An 18,852-nucleotide genomic window follows, 5' to 3' on the forward strand; every position below is an offset into this window, starting at 1 on the left:
ATCCTCCTCCTCCATCTCCTTCTTCACCATCTCACTCTAATCTGCTCACCTCCATCACGTCTTATATTCAGGTCTTGCTTTCTCTTGACGATTATATTCAGCCTAAGGGAGGTTCTGAGGAGAAGGGGTTAATGAGTACAAAGGAGCAGACAAAGGAGTACAAAGACGTAGACAAAGGAGTACAAAGGAGTAGACAAAGGAGTACAAAGGAGCAGACAAAGGAGTACAAAGGAGTAGACAAAGGAATACAAAGGAGTAGACAAAGGAGTACAAACAAGGATACAAAGGAATGCAAAAGAGTACACAAACGAGTACGAAGAGGTAAACAAAGGAGGACAAAGAGTATACACAGGAATACAAAGGGATATACAAAGGAGTACAAATGAAAGCCAACAGCAACAGGACTCATGGCGCTTTTGGGCTGTTTGTTAAAGAGTATGACTATGATATCCAATATTATGAGACGATCATAAGACACAGCAAGGCAAAGAAAACTCCCCCACCCACGATACCCTCCAGCAGATACCGGCAGGAAAAAAGAGGGATCATCAAGCAGCATAGAAAAACCATTATGGAAACTTCATAGGAAAGACCGAAAAGGAAACAAAAAAAAACTCTCTCTCCTATATATATATATATGAGGGCTATATCTTACCCCGCCAACCTCGAAATTTCTCTATTCAAAACCAAAATCAAAAACTTCCAGGGATTTGCAAAAACAGAATATATATACGCAATCGGACTGAAGGGCTCAATCTCTTCACCCCGATGACGTCCTCTTACTCCCCTCTTGCTACTCATTGGCGATTTAACTGAACTCTTAGGGAAGCCCTCTCGCAGTGAAGGGGTTGAAACTAAGTCCATGGATCTCCTTGGTTACTAGCTTTATCATCTCCTCCACCTCTTTTTCTTCTTTTATTCCTCCTCCTCCTCCTCTTCTTCTTCTTCCTCATGTTCCTCCTCCTCCTCCTCTTTTTTCCTCTTCTTCATCCTTCCTTCCTCCTCCTCTTCTTCCTCCTCCTTTTCCTTCCATATTTGGTTTTCCTTCACTGTCACTTCATATTTCTCTCTCTCTCTCTCTCTCTCTCTCTCTCTCTCTCTCTCTCTCTCTCTCCCTCTCTCTCTCTCTCTCTCTCCGGCCAGGTAATTGACTTAGTGGTATAGAATGCCAGACGAGAGCACTGACTGCCCGTGTGGTGGGCTGAGTGGGCGGGATGGGCGTAAATGGATGAAGCTGGGGCGGGGATGGGCGGAAGTGGGTGTAATTGGGTGTAAACACGTGTAAATGGGTGATGGTAAGGCAGGAATGGGTGTAAATGGGTGATGGTAAGGGTGGAATGGGTGTAAATGGGTGATGGTAAGCTGAAATGGGTGTAAATGGGTGACAGGAAGGCAGGAATGGGTGTAAATGGCTGACAGGAAGGCAAGAATGGGTGTAAATGGATGACAAGGCAGGAATAGGTGTAAATGGGTGGTGGTAAGGCAGGAATGGATGTAAATGGGTGATGATAGGGCAGGAATGGGTGTAAATGGGTGGTGGTAGGGCAGGAATGAGTGTAAATGGGTGATGGTGAGGCAGGAATAGGTGTAAATGGGTGATGGTAAGGCAGAAATGGGTGTAAATAAGTGACAGGAATGCAGAAATGGGTGTAAATGGATAAGGCAGGAATGGGTGTAAATGGGTGATGGTAAGGGAGGAATGGGTGTAAATGGGTGATGGTAAGGCACGATGAGTGTAAATGGGTGATAGTAAGGCAGAAATGGGTGTAAATAGGTGACAGGAAGACAGGAATGGGTGTAAATGAGTGACAGGAAGGCAGAAATGGGTGTATATGGGTGATGGTAAGGCAGGAATGGGTGTAAATGGGTGACAGGAAGACAGGAATGGGTGTTAATTGCTCTCTCTCCTAATCTGAACAAAATAGTGAAGTAGAGGCAGGTAAAAAAAAAAAAAAAAAAAGTCACCCGGATTTAAGGGAATTACAATACACGGTGCAATTCAAAATCTTTCTTAAATACCCCTTCCCACCAATATAAAAATAAAGAAATAAATACTAACATACATACATACACACACATACATACATATACACACACATACATACACACACACGTACATACATACATACACACACATACATACATATACACACACACATACATACACACGTACATACATACATAAACATACACACATACATAAATCAGAGTGCAACACCCGCGCCATACAACTGGGCAAAAGTCCGAACATTTGATTTTGCCCTCTGACCTTGACCTTCGACAGCAAATTCGCAAAATTGACCGACCCTTGACTGACCCCCAACCCTTCCACTAGGTTTGGTCAAAATCGGACTGAAACTGATTGGATTTTACCCATGTGAAATTTACCTTTGACTAGCTGATCAAAACTGAACAACTTTATCCTTGCCTGATCTTTAACTCTTCCACTACGTTCGGTAAAAAAAAAAAAAAAAATCAAGTTACCGGGTCAAACCTTAGACCTTACCCTTGTGATCTTGACCTCTGAGTGCTTGTTCTCAAAATGGAATCATCTCATCCTTGTCTTACCGTCAACCCTTCCACCGAATTTGCTCACAATCGGATCTAAATTGTTTAAGTTGCCCCTGCCGTGTGACCTTGACTCCTGACGTACTCTTCAAAGCAGTACGGCAAACCCTCGACTGCCCATCACTCCCATTAAGGTTGGTTAAAATCACATCAAAGCTTCTTCATTTATACTACACGCGCACACCGAACAAAAGCTTACCAACGCTGCAGCACGTGTGCGCGGGTGTAAAATATAGATGCACAAGCTTACAGTTCGTTAAAGTAAAAACCATGCATTTTAAATTTTTTTTTTTTTTCTGCTTCAAAGACACAAGCCAAAAACTTTTTAATTCCTTCCTCTACACCCTTATTTTCCGTTTTCTCCTTCTGGTTTCTATCTAACTCTTGTCCCTTCCTCCCTCTCCTTCCATTACTTCCTCCCTTTCTTCTCTCTCATCATCGTTCCTTTCTTCTCCACCTTCCTTTCCTCCCATCACCTCTCTCCTTCCTCTTCTCCCTTCTTCCCATCATCACTCTCCTTCCTCTTCTCACCTCTTTCCCTTCTCCCTTCTTCTCATCATCACTCTCCTTCCCTTTCTCCCCTCCTCTTCTCCCTTCCTCCCATCATCCTTCTCTTCCCCCTTCTCCCTTTCGTTCTCACTTCCTGCCATCATCCCTTCCTTCAACACCTCCCTTCCAGCTCTTCTGCCTTCCTCCCACCATCCTTCTCTCTCCCCCTCTCCCTTCCTCCCATCATCCTTCTCTTCCTCTTACCTTCCTCTCCCTTCTCCCAGCACCCTATCGCCTCGTCCTTGACTCTTCCGCCCTATCTTTCTCCCGCCTGTCTTTCATCCCACAAACTTTCCTCCTCACCACCTCGTCCCTCCCGCACCGCACCAACCCAACGTAGTGTCAGTACATTTATTATAAGTGTGCGTGAATATTAACCTCCCATATTCAGATGCTTCCTGGGAACCTTTGTAAATACACCATACAATCTAATAAGCATACAGAAGGGGAGTCTGCTGCGTAGAGTTCGTTCATTCTTCCCTGGTCGATGTATATCCTCCTTTTGCAGCTCATTTCCTTTTTTTTTTTTTTTTAATGCAAGGAAGAAGGAACCAAAGGCCAGGAGCCCGCAAACTGTTCCCTTCACGGAAAAAAAAAAAAAAGACAATACTACGGCTCAACACCCTTTAAATACTTCTTCGTGACTAGCATCATACTGAGTTAAATTCTTGGTACAGATCAGCATTCAAGAAGGAAAGATGACAATTTTAGGTCCAGTTAAAGTGAATAGAGTGTACTAGCCTCTGGTCTTTAATTATCAGATGATTTCTATGTAATTATGGTACACTATCTCTGTGTTAAAAATGAAATAAATAGAGTTAATAGTGTACAGTGAAGAGTAATCGCTAAGGAAGAGGTGTGAGGAAGAGGATACAGGATCTTTCTGTGTGTGTGTGTGTGTGTGTGTGTGTGTGTGTGTGTGTGTTGCAGCTCCTCACGCCAAGTTGATAAGGCCACTGCACACGTTTCCTTGCTACTTCGCCCTCCACATAACTGACACAGAGAGAGAGAGAGAGAGAGAGAGAGAGAGAGAGAGAGAGAGGAACCTAAGGCATTTCATTTAGCAACTCACTCCCATCTCTTTCACCTTTTCTCTTATGGTCTGGGAATGATCGGGTGGCTGGGGAGGTCTGGCGTATGGTAGGAGTGGTCAGAGTGTGACTGACTGTGTGGTAGTACTGGTTGTGTGGTTGGTTAGGTCAGATTATAGCAGGTTGTTTGATTGGCTGCGTCAGGTGTCATTACGTTGGTTTGGGTTAATTACGTGAGTTATGTTCACCTGGGTTAGGATATTTAGGGTTGCGTTTGATTTGGTGTTGTAAGGTTAGGTTGAGTTAGGTTTGGTTAAGTTTGATAAGGTATGATTCAGGATTGATCTGGTAGCAGGGTATGACTGTGTGGTAGGACTGGTTAGAAAGTATAGGGCTGAGTGTACGATAAGGCTGATTATAATACTTCATGACTGAATGGTAGGATTAATTTGTAAGGCAGATCTGGCTGTAGAGAAAAAGCAACGAAATGGAAGGGCGGCTGTCAACGTGGGATTAATTATGAGGATTAAGTGTACTAGCTGTCGACTGGAATTAACTAAGTGGCGGGATTAATTACAATGAAAGGTTAGCGACGTGGAAATACGTCTGTGCGCGCTTTATCACATTCCCTCTCCAAAATAACCTAGAATTTCGACAATAAAATTAATTGTCATCTGAATGAGAAAGGAATCTAGTTGGCAGGTGTTTTGAATTTTTAACAATGAAATGAGCCCTCAAGAGTGGCAGTGGGTCATCATTTTCATTCTCAGCCCAGAGTTACGGAAATTAGTGAGACATCAATTAAACACTGTCTGGACGTAAAAACCACCTTTGCTAGTCTGTACTGGGACTGAGAAATACGAATTCCTCCTCAATAAATGCTTTAACTGGGTGATTTTTTTTTTCCCAGTAGCAACCTTGCGATTAAGATTCGTATTTACGTTTCTATGTGCTGGGTTAAAATAAAAATAAATAAATTAATACATAAATAAACAACTGACGGAACCCTTCATCTATTCCAAAACTACCGTCAACCAGGCAGAGCTTACAAGTGCCATAACAGACTAATGAAGCCCTCTCAGACGCGCAATAAACTCACATTCCAGCCTCACTCCGCCTCTAATGCACACTCACACAACACGTTACTTTGCAATATCTAGCCTCTCACACTGCATAAGCCCGTCGACCTTGTGATATCTGGGTTATTGTTGGAGTTTAATATATATATGTCTTGCTGGGAGAGGATTCAACTCTTAACCTTTTCCTGTCCTCCCATCTCCTCATATCAACAACTCCCGACTCTCCTCGTCTCGTCCACTAGCCTACCTGTTCCCCTGTCCTACTGACTAACACTTTCCGGTTTCTATGATTCACTTGCAGTTGAATAAAATCGTCTGGCGCTAGACGGAAAGAGTATGAGCTGTCCCTATCAAGAGAGGGGTTAAATGATCCAGGAATTAACACACTCAGGCTCCTAAAACTACGGTACATAAAATCCTGTATTAGAAGAGAATACCAGAGTTGCCTCGACGACGAGAGGGGTCACAGGGGTATTGTGGAGAAAGCCTCATCTCCGACCTTTGCCAGTGCTGCCGTCGCCTCCCATCAGCACCTGCACACACTCTCTTCACCACGTCCACTACCGGCCCCCCTCTCCGATAAATAAATCTGCTACGGGACATTTTTACCTGCGGCGTGGGACTCCTGGTGTGTGAGAGAGGTCGAGTGCTTAGATTTTTTCCCCTAATTCTAGTTGTTGTACGAGGATAAAACTTTTGGATTATGCCACCACCACGCCCATACCGACAGACCTAAAATGCCCCTCTTCACAGGGAGTATTACCCTCGCTCTGAACCAGCATCCATAACCATCTCAGCCCATCTCATCCACTGCTCACTACCCACCTCACCCTCTTCCCGTCCCCCAACAACAGACTTCTCCGGCAAGACAAATATGTGACTCATAATTCTTCCCACCGTCAATGCCACCCCGCCTACAACGCCCATCTTGGTTGGGTGTACTCGTCCAGCCCCTCTCCACCACCCACCAGCATCTTACCCCACCCCACTCATCCCACCCTCTCTTTTCTGCCCACCCACCCATTTCATGCTTCCACACTTCTGATTTGCGCCTCACTGCCCCAACTAGAGCATCGATCTTTACAACATATCACCAGCACGGCCACCCACTCCCATGCAAGTCCATGTCGCCCACTCCCTTCCACTCACCTCACACACTTCTACTCCGATGCAGCAAATATCATAATTATAATGACTGTCTTGACTACCAGCCAGCCTACAGTGCCGTTATTCTCAAGGCATACTGCCCTCGTCTGTTATTATCCACCATATACTACCACCATTTCAGCCCAGCCCGCCACCTCCCTCATTCCTAAAGTAGCACAGCAAAGCTGTGCAGCCTCACTCCACAGTAGACCTTGAGATCGTCCCTCCTTGGGGTCATCATCTGGAGTTTCATCCTTCTACAAACCTGACTGGGATGAAGTTGTACAAAGATACATAATTTCATGTTCTTACGTTACAGAAAAAAAATTATGACCGTGCATGCCGGCTTTGCCCGGAAGAATAGGGGGCCGGAACCCCCTCCCCACCTCCCGTGAAAGGCGGGCTTCGGAGATTCCACCCTGCCTATAACCTGATCTTAGCGCAGGTCTACCATTATGCAAATTTGGTTTTCCCGAGCACTCCTGGTTCCCAAGAAACAAATACTCTTAGAACCATTTCCCTTTTATCATCATCATCATCATCGCCTTCATCCTCATCCAACACGAACGTGGAGAATCATTCTGCCTTGTCCATTCTGTGGGCTAGGGAAAAACGTGAATGGACCACACACACACACACACACACACACACACACACACACACACACAAAATACTGCAGCGAAAGAACTGATTTTTGTCACACTGCTTCAGAGGCACGGCATGAATCAACCTAAACTGACCAAAATCTTTGTTTTAGTGTGAGAATGATAACGACTACGAACAAATCAAACGTGAATTCTTAATGATACACTTTCTATTTATAATAACAAACATAATTTCGCTTTTCTATAGTCAAATCAAAAATTTGCTAGTGTTAGTAGAAGTGAGGAGGAATAATTAATGTCGAGACTGATTCAGAGGGTACGAGGGGGACAGGTAAGAATGATAAGAGGCATAATTAAACGCGGCCGAAGAAATGACCCGCGTCCAATTAAGACTCTCGCATCCGAACTCATTCTTAAACGCGACAGGCTGTTTACGCTGGCCCGGTCCGCCGCAGGAACCCCCAGCCAGCAAACCGCCTCGCCCTAATTAACTAAACGTCGTCGCTATTATCAGACCCGTCCAATTCCCTTCCTCCTCGACCCATCTTAATCGGCCCACCATTTCCACTTCTCCCCGCCGCCTGATGGAGGACCAGAATAGGATGGGAGGCGGGGAGAGGGGAGAGGGAAGGTCAGGGAGGGAGGGAAGCAGATGAGAAGAGAGAGAGGGTTGGGAGGAAGGGACAGGGAACATATGAGAGGACAGACGGAAGGAGGAAGGAAACAGGGAGAAAGAGGAGAGATGAGAAGAGCGAGGGTGTGGGTTGGAGTGGAAAGTGGACCATGGGAAGATGGGAGAGAGAAGTGTTGAAAGAGAATACAATAATGAGAGAAGAGAGAGAGGACTGGAGTGGATGAAGGAGAGGAGGAAGTGGGGCGAGATGAGTGAGAGAGGGTAGAAGTGGGAAGAGAATCTGGGGAAAAGTGAAATCAGAGAGAGATGTTGGAAGAGAAGGAAAAAATGACAGAGAGAACTACAGTGGAAGAGAGAGACAAGAGGACAAGGGGGAAAGAGTGGAGCGAGGAGAGAGGGCGGGAGTGGGGGAAGGATCAAGAGTGAGAGGGAGGAAGAGGAAAGAAAGAGGGCTTGCGTGAGGGAGAGTTCTAAAGAAGAGATGAGTGAGCTTCAAGGGGAGAGGGAAGTGGGGCGTGGGGAGAGAGTAATAAAATGAGACAGGGGAGATAGAGTGGAAGAAAGGAAAATGGAAGAGAGAGAGAGGGATAAAGTGGAAGGCAGGAGAGAGAGGAATGAATTAGGAGGGTAAAGAAACGTTGGAGAGAATGTGGAAAGATGAAAGTGGAGTGGGAGGGTGAGGAATGGAGTGAAGCAAAAAATGTGGAAGGATAAGTGGCACACGTGGATGAAAGGGGTGGAGAAGGAGAGAGAGAGAATTGAGATTAGACAGGAAACTAAACGAACCGAACACACACACACACACACACACACACACAGATAAGAACTGATACAAAAACGGGGCAAACAGGATTGGTGAAATTGGTGGGTTGTGGGATAAGGGAAGGAAATGAAGAGTGAAGTGACAGAGGGTGAGATTAAGAAAAAGAGTGCGAGAGGAGAGTGGGGAAGAGGGAAGGGGGGAAATGAGGTAGAGGGTGAAGGAGTATGAGGGTGTGGGGGATGAGGGGTGGAGTGACAATAGGTGGTTGGAGAATGAGTGGGTGGAGGAGGAGGGTGGAAGGGTGGGGGTGGGATGAAGGGTGGAAAGGCAAAGGTGAAATTAGTAGAGCAGATGGAGGAGGAGGGTGGGTGGGGTGAATAAAGAGAAGAGTGACAGGAGATGAGGGCTAGAGGGGGACATGAGGGAGAGGGGGAATGAGGACTGGAAGGACTGAGGTGAGGTCAGGAGAAGTGAAGAACTGGGATGAGGATAAGGGTGAGGAGTGGGAGGGAGTGTGTGGAATGAGAATGAGTGGAGGAGGAGGGACGGGGGGGGGGAGCAGGAGAGGAATGAGGAGTGGTGTGACAGAAGGCGAAGTAGGACAACGGGTGGGTGAAGTAGGGGGAGGAAAGACGAGGGGAGGGAATGGGGGGAGAAAGAGGGGGGGATGTGGTAGAAGGGGGAGGTGCAGGGTGATTCATATGGTAAGTAGTCTCCAGGCGAAGCATTGTTCCATGGAGGGGAGACGTGTGTGTGTGTGTGTGTGTGTGTGTGTGTGTGTGTGTGTGTGTGTGTGTGTGTGTGTGTGTGTGTGTGTGTGTGTGTGTGTGTGTGTGTGTGTGTGTGTGTGTGTGTGTGTGTGTGTGTGTGTGTGTGTGTGTGTGTGTGTGTGTGTGTGTGTGTGTGTGTGTGTGTGTGTGTGTGATGGTCCTTCCCCAAGTTACCACACAAAAGCCCCCAGTTAGGCGGGGTTGGGTGGCATCTTATTGAGTTTACCGCTGGTGGGTCGTCCCCTGGTGATGGCTGGGTGATTGCCGCCATACCCACCCCTGAGCAACCCACCTGCCCATTGTTCCTTCCCGCAGAGTTGGTGGTGCTCTAATTTACGATGGAACAATACACGTAAATGAGTGTTACGGTGCTCTCATCTAAGTGTGTATTATAGAGTTCTGGTGTTCTGATGACGGTCAAATAACCCACCTGCCTATTGTTCCCTGCTCCAGAGTCTGTTGGTGTTCTAATTTACGATGGAACAATAGACGTAAATGACTGGTCCATATTCCCGTCAGGTGAGGACGCTCCCTAACACCTCTTCCTTAGCGATTCATTTTCCGATATGGCTTGGTAATAGCCTTTCATACGTTATTTATGTTGAGTATGGCGATATTTGAAGGATATAAGTAACACAGAACAGGACAGTAAGGTGTAATAAGCAGAATAAATCACAAAAGAAAAGATGTTACGTGGCTTCCTTAACCACTGGCAATACGCGCCTGAGTGTTACGTGTTACACTGCTGTGGTGTTATCATTTACCTTTGTGTTATGGTGCTGTCGTGTTGTGATTTGTTCAGTGTTTTAACGCTGTGGTGTTGTGATGTAGTTGTGTGTTTTTGTGTTGGGATGTATTTCAGTGTGTGTGTGTGTGTGTGTGTGTGTGTGTGTGTGTGTGTGTGTGTGTGTGTGTGTGTGTGTGTGTGTGTGTGTGTGTGTGTGTGTGTGTGAATGAAGGGGCGTGGGTTGGAGAGGGGGCAGAGTGATGGCGGAGTACACGGTGACATGGACGAGATTCTTTTGTGATTACCTTTTCAGGAATAAAGAGTCTGACTGTAGATAGATAGGTATAGATAGATACATACAGATAGACAGACAGATAGATATACAGTACATAGATAGACACACAAACAGACGGACAGATGGGTGTTTTAATGGCGCTGGAATATCGTACCTTCCTACTGTCACCTGGTTCGGTATTGCAATGTTCTAATTACCTGGTCCGGTATTGCAATGTTCTAATTAACGCAGGATTAACACAGGTGATGAGCGCTGTGTAGCAAAGTGTTCTATTTTAGCGGTGTTATACTGTTGTCGTTTTTTTTTTACCTGTGCATTATTGCAGAGCTCTAATTAACACAATGACACAGGTGATGAGTTGTTTTTGTTGCATTATGGCTTTCTACTGACAAAATTATCACACGTGGAGGTTATATATTCACCTATATTTTTCTGTCTGTTTGTCCAGGCGATATCTCCAAAAGTTCTTTATAAATTTATATGCAGTTTTGTGCAAAGTGCTCCACGGGCCAAGAAAGAATAGTTTAAATTTGGGGGCGAATCCGGATCCTGTTATGGCATTGGCGGAGGTATGTGCCCTCTGAGTTTTTTTTAATGTGTACTGTTGCTACTTTTTATTTACAATTGAATAACACATGTGACTGATATGTGTTAATGTTTACTGGGTTCTGTTTACACTAGGATGCGAGGTGACTGATTTACAGTGTTGTGCGTGATGTGTAGAGTGGTGTGTGTGTGTGTGTGTGTGTGTGTGTGTGTGTGTGTGTGTGTGTGTGTGTGTGTGTGTGTGTGTGTGTGTGTGTGTGTGTGTGTGTGTGTGTGTGTGTGTGTGTGTGTGTGTGTGTGTGTGTGTGACGAGATAGGAATTATTCACACGGAAGCTTGGATGCGGCTTATTTATATAACTGTTGCTAGCATTATTGTGCCTGCTGCGACGAGAGGCATTACACACACACACACACACACACACACACACACACACACACACACACACACACACACGTTATCACATATTCTGGTGTTTACAGTAACAAGAGAAACACAGGAGAGGAATATCCCACACACATTACGGTCATTACACACACAAATATTACCTCAAGGGAATTATACTATTAACGCAGAAATCATAAACACATATTAACAATGCTGACATTAAACGCATATATTAAAATTGTGTTTACTGAGGAGGCAACAGTTTCAGCCCGACTTGCATCCTCTTTACGTATCTCCACAACAAATATAAAGTCAATAGATAGGCATAATTTCTTCCTGTAAATTATTAACCCCACTGCGGAGTTCAAGGCTGAGATGGAAAATAAATTTGCGTTTTGATATTACTGATGCCGAGATTAGTGTCAGAATGTGATTGCATACAAGGGTAGAAATCATACAGCTAACTGTAGAGAAACTTGCATACGTTTACTACTAACATTACTACTATACTAACTACTACTACTAATACTGCTGCTACTACTACTACTACTACTACTACCACTACTATTACTACTACTAGCAACAACAACAATATCAACAACAACAACAATAATAATAATAATAATAATAATAATAATAATAATAACAATAATAACCTTCACTTATAAGCTCGAATAACAATAACTTTCAGTGATAAATAGTGTCAATAATGAGGAAAATTTCAAATATAATAATCTTAAGTACTTCTGCACCTGAACCGAAATAGAGATAAAAGGAAATCATGAAGACGGCGAGGAGAGCTATTTGCATTTCAGTAATCCATTAAAGCGACGGCCCAGGATTCGCCCACGCTCGAGTCAAAGGTCAAACATGTATACCAGTTGAAATAGTGAAAGGGATACGGCACTGTGGGACGATGTGGCACTACGAGATGTGGCACTGAGATGTGAAACTGTGAAAGGTGCACTGTGGAATGTGGCACTGAGATGTGGCACTGTGAGATGTGGCACTGTGGAGATATGGTACTGTGAGATGTGCACTGTGGAGATATGGTACTGTGAGATGTGGCGCGTGAGATATGGCACTGTGGAATGTGGCACTGAGATGTGGCACTGTGAGATGCGGCACTGTGTGGGATGTGGCACTGTGTGAAATATGGCACTTGTGGGGAATGTGGCACTAACATATGTCACACTCTCGCCTATGACACAACACTGACTATGGCACACTGCACATGCCAACAAATCACCCGAAACGGACATATGTAAACCACATGACACACACAAGCCACACCACACACACACATACAACTCCCCTGACACACAAACACAACAGAAACCACATGGCACAAACAACACGACAGATACACAATCCACGTCACACTAACTACATAACATATAACGCACAACATAACCACCAACCAAATGACAGATCCAGACAAACCTCTTAACGCATTCACACGCAATCCCCATAACAGACACCAACCTGATGAACTACCACTGCCACGACCATCACCACCAACAAAACTACCACCACCACTACCAGTACTACGACTCACCGCTCTACGACCACCCCATTCATCACTAATACGACCATCTCATACCAAGATCACTAGCAGATGGAGTGACAGAAAACGGTGCCCGGAGGAAGGGTTGCTAATGTATTTCCCCAACTCTGAAAAATGGGGGTGACAGGCGTTGCATTCCGCGGTAAATTAACACTCAGCTGAATGATATCGTCTGGCGCTCTCAAGGCTCCTATAAATTACTCAGCTGAATAAAATCGTCTGCTTTAACTGCAATACAAGAGCTGTCTCAACAGTAAGGGGGCCAAATGGAGGGGAAACAGAAAATAATACTTGTTGGTGAAGAAACGTGTAAATATCATGACTGGTGTAAGTTTGTCTGGCTCCATAACTTTTTCCTTCTCCCCTCCTCACGTGTTTATCTTCCTACGTTTATATTCCTGGTCATCGGCTTTCTCAGTTTTCTTCCCTTTGCTAATTAAGTATTTTATAATCCTCCCATATTTCTCCTCTTGCATTGTATGTCTCTGTTTCTCTTGCTCTTTGTCTGTTGGTTTGTTATTCTTTCGTTTTCTTATGAATTATGTTTTCCTTGTGTGTGTGTGTGTGTGTGTGTGTGTGTGTGTGTGTGTGTGTGTGTGTGTGTGTGTGTGTGTGTGTGTGTGTGTGTGTGTGTGTGTGTGATGCTTTCTGTCACTTCAGCACTCTCTCTCTCTCTCTCTCTCTCTCTCTCTCTCTCACATACACACACACACACACACACACACACACACACACACACCTCAATCCCTGTGCCACAAAAGACACAGAGGAGCGGCCTAATCTTCGCCACATTGGACGTCCTTCCAAAAAAACAGGGCCAGGCATCGCTCCAGAGGTCTCTATTTTTAACCATCCATTCTTTTGCGGCGTCTTGGGAGAGGCGAGGGGAGAAAAAGGAGACAAGGGGGGGAGGATACGTGGGGAGATGGGGAGGAAAAGGAGAGGGGAGACATGGAGGAGAGGACACGTGGAGAGATGGGGAGGAAGGTGACGGGAGACAAGTAGGGAATATAAGGACGTGGGGAGGAAAAAGGGGTGGGAGATCAGACGTAGTGTGGGGAAGGAGGGGAGGAAAGGAGAGGGAAGACAAGGGAGATATGATATGTGGGGAGATGGGCAGGAAAAGGAGAGGAGAGACAAGGAAGAAATGTAAGGACGTGGGGAGGACAAAGGAGTAGGAGGAGACTAAGAGTAGTGTGGGGAAGAAGAGGAAAGGAGAGGGGAGACAAGAAGGGGAGGGTACGTGGGGAGATGCGGAGGAAAAGGAGAGGGGAGACAAGTAGGGAATGTAAGGAAGTGGGGAGGAAAGGAGTGTGGGGAGACAAGGAGAAGATATGCGGGGAAGAGGGGAGAATTTGGAGAAGACAGGAGGAAGGAATGGGGAGGAAAGAGGAGGAAGGACAATGTGGAGAAGAGAGGAGGAAGAAGAATGTGGAGAAGAGAGGAGGAAGAAGAATGTGGAGAAGAGAGGAGGAAGAAGAATGTGGAGAAGAGAGGAGGAAGAAGAATGTGGAGAAGAGAGGAGGAAGAAGAATGTGGAGAAGAGAGGAGGAAGAAGAATGTGGAGAAGAGAGGAGGAAGAAGAATGTGGAGAAGAGAGGAGGAAGAAGAATGTGGAGAAGAGCAGAGGAAGAAGAATGTGGAGAAGAGAGGAGGAAGAAGAATGTGGAGAAGAGAGGAGGAAGAAGAATGTGGAGAAGAGAGGAGGAAGAAGAATGTGGAGAAGAGAGGAGGAAGAAGAATGTGGAGAAGAGAGGAGGAAGAAGAATGTGGAGAAGAGAGGAGGAAGAAGAATGTGGAGAAGAGAGGAGGAAGAAGAATGTGGAGAAGAGAGGAGGAAGAAGAATGTGGAGAAGAGAGGAGGAAGAAGAATGTGGAGAAGAGAGGAGGAAGAAGAATGTGGAGAAGAGAGGAGGAAGAAGAATGTGGAGAAGAGAGGAGGAAGAAGAATGTGGAGAAGAGAGGAGGAAGAAGAATGTGGAGAAGAGAGGAGGAAGAAGAATGTGGAGAAGAGAGGAGGAAGAAGAATGTGGAGAAGAGAGGAGGAAGAAGAATGTGGAGAAGAGAGGAGGAAGAAGAATGTGGAGAAGAGAGGAGGAAGAAGAATGTGGAGAAGAGAGGAGGAAGAAGAATGTGGAGAAGAGAGGAGGAAGAAGAATGTGGAGAAGAGAGGAGGAAGAAGAATGTGGAGAAGAGAGGAGGAAGAAGAATGTGGAGATGAGAGGAGGAAGAAGAATGTGGAGAAGAGAGGAGGAAGAAGAATGTGGAGAAGAGAGGAGGAAGAAGAATGTGGAGAAGAGAGGAGGAAGAAGAATGTGGAGAAGAGAGGAGGAAGAAGAATGTGGAGAAGAGAGGAGGAAGAAGAATGTGGAGAAGAGAGGAGGAAGAAGAATGTGGAGAAGAGAGGAGGAAGAAGAATGTGGAGAAGAGAGGAGGAAGAAGAATGTGGAGTGGTAGAAAGAGGTAGTAAGATGAGGGAGAAGAATGATGATGGCAAGGATGAAAGGAATACGAGGGAGTGGATGAGAGGATGGGAGGGATATGAAGGAAGTGGAATGGACTGAGAGACTGAAGGATGAAAAACTAGAGATACAGTGAACGATTAATGACCTGGCTTGTAAATACTATAGAGAGGACCTTAACACCTTTTCCTTGCCGATTTTTTCCATATTACACATAACATTTTCTTGTATGTAATCTTTTTTTTTTTTTTTTAATCGACATCCTTTGCACTAAAAACACAGGGGAGGATACTATGGTTCAATACCAAAAATAAATCGCTAAGAAAGGTGTATCAAGTAGAGTAAAAAGAACAATACTGAGGTTTGAATGAAGGAAGAAGAGATGAATGAGGGAGGGAAGAGAATGAAGACCAAGAGAATAGGGAAGGAGGAAAAGAGAATGAAGTGGAGAGAAAGGGAAGGAAGGAAGCAGAATGGAGGAGGAGAGAAAGGGAAGGAGAATGAAGACCGAGAGAAGAGAGAGGGAAGAAAGGAGAATGAAGAAGAAGAAGGAAGGAAGGAGGAAAGGACAATGAAGACGGAGAAAAAGGGAAGGAGGGAAGGAAAATAAAAACGGAGAGAATGGGAAGAAAGGAGAATGAAGACGGAGAGAAGAGGGAGGGAGGGAAGGAGAATGAGAGAAGAGGAAGGGAGGAAAGGAGAAGAAGGAGTGACGCGGGAAAGAGAATGAAATGATGAAGTGTGACGTCCCGAGTCAATCCAAGAGCATAAAAAGATGATAGCCACTTAGCGTCTCACTCCTAAAGTTCACCTCCCCTCCCATCTCTCCCCCCCTCCTGCGCGGAAAAGGGGGAGCAGGGGGGAAGGGGGGCTGGGAGAATGGGGGAAGGGGGATGGTGAGAGGAGGACAAAGGTGGATGAAGATGGGACACAATCAAGCTCCAGATTTACAAACCTTCTTGAACTTACTATGTGTCCCATTATTATTATTATTATCATTATTATTATTATTATTATTATTATTATTATTACCATCAACGTTCACAAAGGACAACAACTGGGAATTTCAAGAGGTGACTGTTGGATTAATTTTGAGGAAACTGTTCAATGTCAACAAGGGTATTTTCAACCATTACAGAGCTACAGTTACGACCTTATGGGTGTACTGTAATTAAGACCATTTTAGCCCATAAGGTTATCAATTACTGTGCCTTCGTAATGGTGAAGACTTAGACCAGTGTTGACAGGGCTTGATCGTGTGTGTGTGTGTGTGTGTGTGTGTGTGTGTGTGTGTGTGTGTGTGTGTGTGTGTGTGTGTGTGTGTGTGTGTGTGTGTGTGTAAAATCAACTCTACGGTAAGTAAGATAGTGAGACGGAGACAGGGACAGCGACAAGCGGAACCGGCTAACATGAAATACCTGGCCATTTTTCCAGGTAACAGGTAATAAAGAGTGAAAGTGATATTATTTTGGACGGGGGAAAGAAGTGGCCAGGAGAAAGGGAGAGAGGGGAGGAGGGAGAGGTGGGTGGGGGGAAGAAAGGAGGGAGGGAGGGTAATGAACGGAGCGACAGAGCAGAGAGAAGGAAGGGGGGATGGGAGAGAGGTATGAGTACAGGGGGAAGGGAAGGTAGGAGAGATGGAGGGTGGAGAGGAAAAACAGGAGGGAGAAATTAGGATGGAGAGTGAAATGGAATGAACAAAGGAGGGAGGGAGGGAGAGAGAGAGGGAGGAGGAGAGGAAAGAGAGAGGGAGAGGTAATCTGAAATAAAGGTAGGAAAGAAGGAAGGAAACATGAAAGACAGAATGAGTGAGAATGAAAAAAATGGGGGGAGGAGGGAGTGAGAGAAGAGAAGAAGGGGGGGAGGAGTAAAAAGACAAGGTTGAAGAGGAGAGCAAGAAAGGAAACAGTAAAGTAAGAGATCAGAAGAGTAGAGTTTCTTAGTATATAAGTAAACAACGCAAGAGCTAAGAAAAGATGAAAAGATGACAGAGAGAGAGAGAGAGAGAGAGAGAGAGAGAGAGACGAAAAGCGAGTAAGCAGGAGACAGCAGAGGAGAACAGAAAAAGGGTGAAATGAAGAGAACAAGATAACTGAACAGGTAAGGCTGGGAAGGTGAAGGAAGAGAGAGAAGTAGCAGAAAGAAAAGGAGAGAAAGCAGTGATAGGAGACAGTGAGAGGACATATATTGTAACGAGAAAAGAGTGGGAGAAAAGAGAGATGGTACAGGGAGTGGAGGCCCGGGAGAGTGAAAGGAGAAAAGAGTAAGAAAAAAAAAAACGATAAAAGAATACAAGATGGAAGGCTGGAGAAAATGGCGGAGCTAATTAAGAAGTAAAATTTAGATGGAACAAATTTAGATGGGACAAGAATTTAGATGGTATGACAGGGAAGTGTGGACAAACTGCTGCATAATTTTCCAGTAACAGATGTATTTAAGTATTGCATTCTGACCTGGCGCAAAAGGAATCAGCAGAAGGAAAATACTAACACGCAAAGGACGATTTAAGTGAGGGGATATGAACAATGAGGTGGTAAAGGTGGGGATAGAAAGGGTGAAGTGGATATAAAGGGTCTAGGAAGTCAGAGGGACGGAGGATGTATGGGTGGATACGAGGGAAACAGAGGGGATAGATGAGCTATAGAAGGGATAGGGGATAGTGGATATAAAGAGCACTGGGTGACAGAGGAGACAGAATAGATACAGGGAACAGAATGGGCATGCTGACTATGAAGGACAGAGGAAGGAAAAAGGGGACAGAGATACTGGGAAGACAGGGGAGATATAGGGCAGATATAAAGGGAATATGGGTGGATAGGGAGGATGGGTGGTGGCGTGGCGGAGTCTCTTACAGTGCCGCACTTTACCGCTCGTTCACATCTGCGGGAGGAACGTAATGCACCTCATCTTTTTCACTCAATGGATCCTTCCCTTTCCTCACCTCCTTCTTCTCCTTTTCCTTCCTTCCTTCCTTCCTTCTGATAATTTTTCTTCTATATTTTCTTACTTTTCTCCTTCCTTCCATCCTTGTTTCAATGTATTTCGCCTCTTCTCACATCACCCACCTCCTCCTCCTCCTCCTCGTACTACTACTACGTTTATTCTTCTCCCTCTCCTCTTATTCCCTCCTTCCTTGTTTCAATTTGTTTACTACATTTTTATTTCTTTTTTCCTTCCTTCGTTCCTTGTTTCAATATTCTCTTTCTCTTCTCAGATCTCCTCCTCCTACTCTTCTTTTCATTTTTCCTCCATCCCTTTCCTTCTTCTCCTGTTCCCAACGCTGTTTTTTTCTAATAATTTTCCTGCATTACTTTCCTTTCCTTCTTCCTCCGTATATATTCCTCCTTCTCTTTCCACTCCTTGTCTCTTACACCACAACTTTCCTCTTCTAGCTTTCCTCTATTTCTTTCATCACCATCATTTCTCTTCCGCTTCCGACTTTCTTCTTCTTCTTTTTCTTTGTTGTTGTTGTAGCTATTATTTTACCGCTTCCCTTACTACTACTGACAAATCACACCTTCCTCCTACTCTTCATAAGTCTTTCGCAGCGCTGTTCCTTGTTATCATCATCATCATCGTCGTCGTCGTCGCCATCCTCCTCCCCCTCCTCATTTTACTACCAACAATTCTCTGTCTACTCCCCAGCTCCTTTTCGTTCCCCTTTCTCCTCCTCAATTTTCTCTTAATTCTGATACGTCTTCTTATTTCTTTTCCTCTCATCCT

This window comes from Coenobita brevimanus, chromosome 14 (genome assembly GCF_032717465.1).
Source record: "Coenobita brevimanus isolate Jiangsu-jjx chromosome 14, ASM3271746v2, whole genome shotgun sequence".
NCBI lineage: Eukaryota > Metazoa > Arthropoda > Malacostraca > Decapoda > Coenobitidae > Coenobita > Coenobita brevimanus.